The following is a 10,855-nucleotide window of genomic DNA, read 5'->3' on the forward strand; positions in this document are numbered from 1 at the left end:
TAAATAAAGGTGAAATAAAAAATGTAAATAAAAAATGGCATGTCTAGTGCAACTTTCCATTTAATTCCATGAATGCTTCTGAAACAATTGTGGAAAAAATGTTATCCCACTGAGCACACATGTTGAATTAATGTTGTTTCCACGTGATTTCAATGAAATTATGTTGAACCAACGTGGAATAGAAGTTTAATTTGTGCCCCAGTTGGTTCTTTCCATCGGCAGCCTGCTGCTCAAGGTAGGTAGGCCTAAATTATTGATCGAATTTAGGATGGTTGTAAATACAAATGTTGACTACATCCATGCCATGCATAACCTTGAAATGCCATATTTGTCTCATTGATGTTGTTTTACAAAGCCTTTCGGCACAGAAATCTAAATCAAATCAAATCAAATTGATTTATATAGCCCTTCGTACATCAGCTGATATCTCAAAGTGCTGTACAGAAACCCAGCCTAAAACCCCAAACAGTAAGCAATGCAGGTGTAGAAGCACGGTGGCTAGGAAAAACTCCCTAGAAATGCCAAAACCTAGGAAGAAACCTAGAGAGGAACCAGGCTATGTGGGGTGGCCAGTCCTCTTCTGGCTGTGCCGGGTGGAGATTATAACAGAACATGGCCAAGAAATCTATTCTGTATGCCTGTGATGAACCACACCGCACTATCCCAGCCACTGAAAGGAATGAGCTCGCCTGCATCCGAGTCCCCCGGGCCAGTAGACAAACTTCTTCTGAATTCTAAAAGTCGACAAGTTCCCAAAACGAGCCATAAGAAGAACTAAGAAGTATGGGGTTGCTGGACGATTATTGAGGAAGAAGTCGGCCTATGAGATACTATGCAGATAGCCTTAGAAGAGATTACTATGTGTGGACTGACTTGTCTTGGCCTAATCTTAGAACATTATTAGAGGCCTAGTTACTGCTCCTTTGCTTCCTGACTGCAGGTCAATCGGCCCACACGCTGATCTTACATGCCATAGTTTCGACACTGCTGCTTTTTATGTCACACACATTAGTTTACAACATGGCAAAGGTTAAAGGGGCTTATTTTCATAATTAGTGAATGGTGTCGCTTAACAGAACAAAATTAGGAGATCTCCATTGTAGTTCACTTATAAGCAGTTGAACTGGCAGCCGCTTTGCACTATTTCAATATGGTTTAAGTCATCAATCTTGCAAGATGGCAGGGCCTCCCGGGTGGCGCAGTGGTTAAGGGTGCTGTACTGCAGCACCAGCTGTGCCATCAGAGACCTTGGGTTCGCGCCCATGCTCTGTCGTAACCGACCGGGAGGTCCATGGGGCGACGCACAATTGGCCTAGCGTCGTCTGGGTTAGGGAGGGCTCGGTCAGTGGGGATGTCCTTGTCTCATCACACACCAGTGACTGTGGTGGGCTGGGCTCCTGTGGTGGGCTGGGCACAGTGTGTGCTAGCCAAGGTTGCCAGGTGCATGGTGTTTCCTCTGACACATTTGTGTGGCTGGCTTCTGGGTTGGATGTGCACTGTGTTAAAGAAGCAGTGCAGCTAGGTTGGGTTGTGTATTGGAGGATGCATGTCAACCTTTGTCTCTCCTGAGCCTGTACAGGAGTTGTAGCGATGAGACAAGATAGTAGCTACCACAACAATTTTTTAGGAACAACACAATGTTTTAGGAACATCGACCCAAAATATTTCACCTTCTTTAATATTTCACCTTCTTTATTACTTTACCAAACATATCATTACATTAGTGATAGTCAAAATCTGTTAAATTTGTGAATGTCTAAATCAACATTTGGGCCATTTAAACAGCATTTGTCCCTCCTATAGACAAGGGGAGATGGGCTGGGTTTTGAAATTCTGCAATGTGTCTGCCTCACACGTAAAACAAATGTTTGACTTCCACACAAAATTACTTCTTTACTTATTTTAGATTTAAGGAAGTGTGTAGATTGCATGCTTTATTATAGTTATATGAAAGTTATGTATTTAGATCTGCCTGCTCGAACAAATTCAGCGATTGCTTTGCCAAGTCTGTGCTGTGAAGCAGTCGAGCTGGATAAATGTTTTTCTAAGGAATGCCCATCTAACCTAAAGTTGCAGTGAAGTGATATAAATTGAATTAATGATGCACCCGACCAGCAGAGGGAGGGAAATACACATTTATTAGACAGAGGACGTTTACATGGTCATAGGAAGCATTTTTTAAGATATACCGCACAAAAATATAAACACAACATGCAACAATGTCAAAGATATTACTGAGTTACCGTTCATAGAAGGAAATCAGACAATTTAAATTAATTAATTAGGCCCTAATCTATGGATTTCACATGACTGCGCAGGGGCGTAGCCATGGGTGGGCCTGGGAGGGCATAGGGGAGCCGGGCGCAGCCCATCAGAATACCCCCCTATGATCCCGCTGGTGAAAAAGCCGGTTTTAGAGGTCCTGGGCAATGGCCACATGTGGTCTGCAGTTGTGAGGCCAGTTGGAAGTGCTGCCAAATTCTCTAAAACGACAGTGGGCTTATAGCCTTTTACTGTCCCCACCACAAAGTGCACATGTGTAATGATCATGCTGTTTAATCAGCTTCCTGATATGCCACACATGTCAGCTGGATGGATTATCCTGGCAAAGGAAAAATGCTCACTAACAGGGATGTAAACATTTGGAAAACTTCTGTGATCTTTTATTTCAGCTGATGAAATATTTTTGTTCAGTATAGTTCATTATAGTTATACTAGTAATTGTGGTAATGAATGATGAATGATGGTGGACCTTACATAAGCTCCCTAACTTGGCTCTCCCCACTTTATGCCCCGCTGTAGAATCCTCATTGAGTCTCCAGGGTCAACTTTAAGAAAACTCAACTATGTGACATATATCACTCCCAAAATCTACTGTATCCCACATCCTACCCGGAGCTCATCCCAGTCACTTCTACATTCTCCCACAGATTCCAGTGGCTGTGGAATTCCCACTGACGCAGGGGCCAGCTACAGAGTTAATTATTTCATAGCCCTGATGATGAGGATGGTGATATCACTAACAAAAGGATCACTGGTTGCATAAGCACACCCTGGGGCCCAGACCCTTCTCTTCTCTTCCCCTCTCTGTTAGTCGAGGCACATGGCCAGCAGACCCAAGTTACACATTCTAACAGGATGTGTGTTGTGATTCTACCCTTTAAAGTAACTGTTCTGTGTTTCCAGATTTTTATGAACATAATCCATAATAATTAATTACAATATGAGTGAAATGGTTTTCCTTCCAAAAATGTGTAATTATGTTAAAAAAATTGCTTTTCTATGTTAGAATGGAGTGGGTGCACCCCAATAACAGAATGTGAGTAGACCGCTGATTGGCCAGCTCAGCCTATGAGCCAACATGACATGTTCTGTGACGAAATAGCAAGCATTTTTTAAACGGCCTGTTTAAATACAATTTGAGGTGGGGTGTTTGAAGTATTTTTTCTCTGATTTATGCTTTGGCCACAAATAGTGGCCCACTCTGACAGCCTCAGCAGAGTCTCTTCAGAGCCTGACTCAGTCTGTTTGTAAAGTCAGGACCCCAGCCCTCTCGCTCCCAAACCATAGCAGGATGAAACTCCCCATGGTGTCTGTGGAGTGCCTCTGGGAGAGGTGTTTATTTGGGCTAGCCCAGTCTGAGGGGCACGGCGTGGGCAGGGGTGGTCAACCCTGGCCGCTCCTCAGGGGGAAATGAAACTAACAAGTCCAACAATATCCATCTTTCATTTCAGAGGATTATGTCCTGTTCATATGGAACAGAACACAACAAGCGAGGCTGCTGCTGTCCTGTATTTGCATCCAGTGTTAACTGAGCAACCAATTACTAGTAATTCACATTTGTCCTGTCTTCATGATGAAAACATCCATTATCATAATAGGTGGATCATAATAGGTGGAAATGCTTCTCTATTTCTAGGAGGAGTAAAGATGGAAACAGCTAGAACACAGTGATTCGAGGTGTTATTTTCATCCACTTTTCATTACAAGTGGAGTCGATGTCAGACCGGAATAATTGGGTTTTCTGAATTCACAATCTTATCGGCAACAGTCCTAAAAAAAAGCTAAATATTACTGTTTTTTTAGCTCCTCGTTAGTTTGACCAAAGAATACACAGCGGCTTGTCAGGTTCTCTTTCCAATACATATTCAACAAGACACAGTTTATGTACCCATTGGGTACAGATGTCAATTCAACATTTTTTCCACACTGGTTCAACGTAATTGAATTGAAATAATGTGGAAACAACATTGATTCAACCAGTGTGTGCCCAGTGGGGAGTCACTCTCCTCTTGCAGCTGTGCTGCAGCTTCTTTACCAACTGTATTATTTCATACTTCAGAAATAAGTATACTTTTATTCTTAAGAAACAAACTGATATGAAGTGGGGTCCAGAATTATTGACACGCTTGATGAAGATAAATAAAAATGACTGTATAAAATAAATACTTCAAATACTGAGCTACTGTATATTGTATGCTCAAAATATGGGAAAATTATATTATTTTATACTAATACAATTCATGGATTCTCATTTCGATGCCAAACCCACCACTGGTGTGCGTGGCTAAAGAGCTCTATTTTCATGTCAGCTGACCAATCAAAGTGCCAATGTAATTTAGAAAACTCCAGGCATTTCCATTTTTTAAATAACATGAAAATTAAGCTCGTTGGCTACACACACCAGTGGTGTGTTTGGTGTCGAAATGAGAATGCATGAGCAGAAAAAAACCATACCGACTGTAAAATATGGTGGTGGATCTATTATGGGGCTATTTTGCTTCCTCTGGTCCTGGGGCCCTTGGTAAGGTCAATGGAATTATAAACTTTACCCAGTAACCAGGATATTTTAGCCCAAAACTTGGTTGCCCCTGCCAGGAAGCTGAAACCTGGCTGCAAGTCGATCTTCCAGCAAGAGAATAAATAAATGATTAATTTGCCACAAAATCAACGTTTTGCAATGGCCATCTCATTCTACGGACTTTGAACCCCATTTTAAAAACAGTGGTTTGAATTGAAAAGGGTAGTCCATAAGCGCAGACGAAGGATATCAAGGATCTGGAAGGATTCTGTATGGAGGAATGGTCTAGGATCCCTCCCAGTGTGTTCTCCAACTCATTTTCTTGTTGTTGAAAAAGGCTCAGTGTCATTATCATCGCAAGGTGAGGTATTGAAAGATATTGAAAACAGGGGTGTCAATAATCTGACCCTTACCTTTTTTGAGATTTTATTTTATTACTTGTTCAACAAAATATTTTTCTCAGAGTAATTGTATTAGTATTAAATAATATCATTTCACATTTTTTATGTTGCATGAATACAGCTTATTATTTGAATTATATATTTTATACAGTCATTTTTGCTCATCTTTATAAGGGTGTCAATCATTTCAGACCCCACTGTGGGTAGCCTAGTGGTTAAGAGTGTTGTACCAATAACCAAAAGGTCACTGGTTTGAATCCCTGGGTCAATAACATGAACAATCTATCGACGTTCCCTTGCGCAAGGCGCTAAACCCTAACTGCGCCTGTGAGTCGCTCTAATGCTTCATTGACCAGACAATATGGATCTGCACGAGAGGGAAGTGTTATTGTCCAGTTACACCTGAGTACAAAGTCAACCAGCTGACAATCAATCAAATGTATTTATAAAGACCTTTTTACATCAGCCGATGTCACAAAGTGCTGTACAGAAACCCAGCCTAAAACCTCAAACAGCGAGCAATGCAGATGTAGAAGCACGGTGGCTAGGAAAAACTCCCTGGAAAGGCCGGAACCTAGGAAGAAACCTAGAGAGGAACCAGGCTCTGAGGGGTAGCCAGTCCTCTTCTGGCTGTGCCAGGTGGAGATTATAACAGAACATGGCCAAGATGTTCAAACGTTCATAGATTATAATAATAATCATCATAATAATAATAACAGTGGTTGTAGAGGGTATTTTGCTTCCACCTCAGCACCTCAGGAGTAAATGTCAGTTGGCTTTTCATAGCCAATCATTCAGAGTTAGAGGCAGCAGGTGCTGTAGAGAGAGAGTCCAAAACAGCAGGTTCGGGACAAGGTAGCACGTCCAGTAAACAGGTCAAGGTTCCATAGCCGCAGGTAGAACAGTTGAAACTGGAGCAGCAGAATGACCAGGTGGACTGGGGACAGCAAGGAGTCATCAGGCCAGGTAGTCCTGAGGCATGGTCCTAGGGCTCAGGTCCTCAGAGAGAAGAGAGAGAGAAAGAGAGAGAGAAAGAGAGAGAGAAGGAGAAATATAGAAAAAGAGAGGGAGAGGGATACCACTAGAGGGATATCTTCAACCACCAACCTACTACCCTGAGACAAGGCAGAGTATAGCCCACAAAGATCTCCCCCACGCATGAACCCGAGGGGGGCGCCAACCCGGACAGGAAGATCATGTCAGTGACTCAACCCACTCAAGTGACGCACCCATCCTAGGGACGGCATGGAAGAGCACCAGTAAGCCAGTGACTCAGCCCCCGTAATAGGGTTAGAGGCAGAGAATCCCTGTGGAGAGAGGGGGACCGGCCAGGCAGAGACAGCAAGGGCGGTTCGTCGCTCCAGTGCCTTTCCGTTCACCTTCACACCCCTGGGCTAAACTACACTCAATCATAGGACCTACTGAAGAGACGAGTCTTCAATAATAACTTAAAGGTTGAGACCAAGTCAGCGTCTCTCACATGGATAGGCAGACCATTGCATAAAGATTTAGCTCTATAGGAGAAAGCCCTGCCTCCAGCTGTTTGCGTAGAAATTCTAGGGAGTTAGGAGGCCTGTGTCTTGTTACCGTAGCCTACGTGTAGGTATGTACGGCAGGACCAAATCGGAAAGATAGGAAGGAGAAAGCCCATGTAATGCTTTGTAGGTTAGCAGTAAAATCTTAAAATCAGCCCTAGCCTTAACAAGAAACGAGTGTAGAGAGGCTAGCACTGAAGTAACATGATCACATTTTTTGGTTCTAGTCAAGATTCTAGCAGCCGTGTTTAGCACTAACTAAAGTTTACTTAGTGCTTTATCGGGGTAACCGGAAAGTAGAGCATTGCAGTAGTCTAACCTAGAAGGGAAGCATGGATATATTTTGCATTATTTTTGGACAGAAAGTTTCAGATTTTTGCAATGTTACGAAGATGGAAAAAAGCTGTCCTTCGTCAAAAGAGAGACGCAGAGGTCCTTCACAGTTTTATTTGAGATGACCGTAAAACCATAAAGATTAATTGTCAGATCCAACAGAAGATCTCTTTGTGTAACACCCGGGGTGTAGTGGAGGAAGAAATCAGGCGCAGGAAGCAGAGAGTTCAGGGTAGAGCTACTTTATTTGCACCACAATGGTGAAACGACGCCAATCCAAACAAATGCCCCAAACACCGGGAACTTAAACAGTCCAGCATAATGCAAAATACACGGACAACAGTGACCTACAGCCGTGTACAACATGTACACTGAAAACAATCCCGCACAACCAGCAGGCGGGCCGGCTGGTAAATAAAGCCCAACCAATTATCCTAAACTAAACACAGGTGCAACTAATAAACAGAAAAGGGGGAAAAGGGATCAGTGGCAGCTAGTAGGCTGGTGACGATGACCGGTAGTGGGTAACTAAACCCCACTGTGATGGCATTTAGACCTCTATAATTAATGCACGGGTGCAGACCTCCCTCCTTTTTCTTCACAAAAAATAAACTTGAGGAGACGGGTGAGAGGGAGGGCTGAATGTACCCCTGCCCCAGAGATTCCGTGACATATGTCTCCATAGCCAACGTCTCCTCCTGGGACAATGGGTACACGTGACTCTTGGGAAGCGCAGCGTTTACCTGGAGATTTATCGCGCAATCCCCCTGTCGATGAGGTGGTAATTTAGTCGCTCTCATCTTACTGAAAGCAATTGCCAAATCGACAAATTCAGGGGGGATGCGCACCGTGGAACCCTGGTCTGGACTCTCCAACGACGTGGCACCGATGGAAACTCCCAGACACCTTCCAGAACACTCCTCTGACCACCCCTGAGGAACCCCCTGTCTCCACGAAATCTTAGGATTGTGACTAGCCAGCCAGGGAATCCCCAGCACCACTGGAAACGCAGGTGGATCGGTAATGAACAGACTAATTCGCTCCCTATGATTCTCCTGCGTCACCATGTCCAGTGGAACCGTGGCCTCCCTGACCAACCCTGACCCTAACAGCCGGCTGTCTATGGAGTGCACGGGGAAGGGAGAATCTATCGGCACGAGCAGAACACCCAGCTTGATGGCGAGTCCGCGATCCATAAAGTTCCCAGCTGCACCTGAATCGACTAGCGCCTTATGCTGGGAAGAGGGGAAAAACATCAAGGAAAAAAATCAAGACAAACATGACCAACAGGGGGTTCTGGGTGAGTTTGGTGCTGACTCACCTGGGGTGACCGAGAAGCGTTCCGCCTGCCCTCTCGACTCCCAGACGGGCCTCCTCCTCCGGTACCCCTCGGCACGGCCCCCCCTAACTCCATAGGAATGGGAGCGGGGGCGCTGGGTGGTGGAACAAACAGGACCCTCTCCGAACGCCCACGGGCAGCCAGCAGATTGTCCAGCTGGACATGTCGATGAGTTCATCAAGGGAGAGAGTGGTATCCCGACATGCTAGCTCCCTGCGGACTACACCGGTAGTGGTCTATCAGGGCCCTGTCCCTCCAACCAGCCCCAGCGGCCAAGGTCTGGAACTCCAACGCGTAATCCTGTGCGCTCCTCTTCTCCTGCCTAAGGTGGAACAGTCGCTCACCCTGAATTCCGGGTAGTGCTCCTTCGCCGAGTCTGGGCCATTCCAGACCGCGTTCTCCCACTCCAGAGCACGACCCGTCAGGCAAGAGACGAGGACACTCACCCTCTCTGCTCCCGAGGGAGTGGGCCTCACAGTCGCCAGGTACAGTTCCAGTTGGAGCAGGAACCCCTGACACGCTGCCGCCGCTCCATCATAGTCCCTCGGGAGCGCAAGACGGAGAGCGCTGGAGCCGGAGGGGGAGGGAGGAGAAGGGGGATCCAGAGCTGGAGGAACTGAAGGTGGAGAGAGGAGACCACTCCTCTCCCATCGGTCCATTGTCTCCATCATCTGGTCCATCGCAGATCCTACCCGATGGAGGACGGTGGTATGGTGGAGGACACGTTCCTCCATCGATGGGAGGGGGTTGGCAGCTGCTCCTGCTGACTCCATTCTTTAATGGCGCGGGATTCTGTAACGCCCGGGGTGTAGTGGAGGAAGAAGTTAGGCGCAGGAAGCAGAGAGTTCAGGGTAGCGCTACTTTATTTGCACCACAACGGTGAAAGTGGGCTAACCCAAACAAATGCCCCAAACAAGGGGAACTTAAACAGTCCAGCAAAATACAAAATACACGGACAACAGTGACCTACAGCCGTGTTCAACATGTACACTGAAAACAATCCCGCAGAACCAGCAGGCGGGCCGGCTGGTACATTTTTTATTTATTTTTATTTTACCTTTATTTAAGTAGGCAAGTCAGTTAAGAACAAATTATTATTTTCAATGACGGCCTAGGAACAGTGGGTTAACTGCCTGTTCAGGGGCAAAACAACAGATTTGTACCTTGGGGATATGAACTTACAACCTTTCGGTTACTAGTCCAACGATTTAACCACTAGGCTACCCTGCTGCTACCTTAAAGCCCAACCAATTATCCTAAACTAAACACAGGTGAAACTAATAAACAGAAAAGGGGGAAAAGGGATCAGTGGCAGCTAGTAGGCTGGTGACGACGCCCGCCGAGTGCCACCCGAACAGGAAGGGGAGCCACCTTCGGTAGGAGTCGTGACACTTTGTTGCTTGGGACCTAGAACTAGCATCTCTGTTTTGTCCGAGTTTAAAAGTAAAAAAATTGCCGCCATCCACTTCCTTATGTCTGAAACACAGGCTTCCAGGGAGGGCAATTTTGGGGCTTCACCATGTTTCATTGAAATGTACAGCTGTGTATCATCCGCATAGTAGAGAAAGTTAAAATGATGTTTCCAAATGACATCACCAAGAGGTAAAATATATAGCGAAAACAATAGTGGTCCTAAAACGGAAGCTTAAGGAACCCCAAAATTTACAGTTGATTTGTCAGAAGACAAACCATTCACAGAGACAAACTGATATATTTCCGACAGATAAGATCTAAACCAGGCCAGAACTTGTCCGTGTAGAGATATAATGTTAAAAACTTGAGTGTCTCCCTTTATCCTAGGTCTTGGCAGTGTTGTGCAGACTCAGGACAACAGAGCTTTGGAGAAATATGCAGATTTAAAGAGGAGATCATGATCTTTTCGTCAAAGAAGTTCATGAATTTATCACTGCTGAAGTGAAGGCCATCCTCTCTTGGGGAATGCTGCTTTTTCGTTAGCTTTGCGACAGTATCAAAAATAAATGTAGGAGTTTTTTATTCTCCTCAATTCAAATAATAGGATGATCGAGCAGCAGTGAAAAAAATGTCGGAAGACAGTCCAGTTTGGTGTAGCGCCATTTCCGTTGCAAATTTCTCTATGCTTGCTTCAGGGCTCGGGGATTTTCTGTATAACAGGGAGTTAGTTTCTCATGACAAATGTTTTTTAGGGGTGCGACTGCATCTAAGGTATTATGCAAGGTTAAATTTAGTTCCTCAGTTAGGTAGTTAACCAATTTTTGTACTCTGACGTCCTTGGGTAGGTGCAACCGTAATAAAATGGTGGTCCGATAGTCCAGGATTATGAGGAAAACATTAAGATCCACAATATTTATTCCACTGGACAAAACTAGGTCCAGAGTATCACTGTGGTAGTGAGTAGGTCCGGAGACATGTTGGACAAAACCTACTGAGTTGATGATGGCTCCAAAAGCCTTTTGGAGTGGGTCTG

Source organism: Oncorhynchus tshawytscha, linkage group LG07 (assembly GCF_018296145.1).
Source record: "Oncorhynchus tshawytscha isolate Ot180627B linkage group LG07, Otsh_v2.0, whole genome shotgun sequence".
Taxonomy (NCBI): domain Eukaryota; kingdom Metazoa; phylum Chordata; class Actinopteri; order Salmoniformes; family Salmonidae; genus Oncorhynchus; species Oncorhynchus tshawytscha.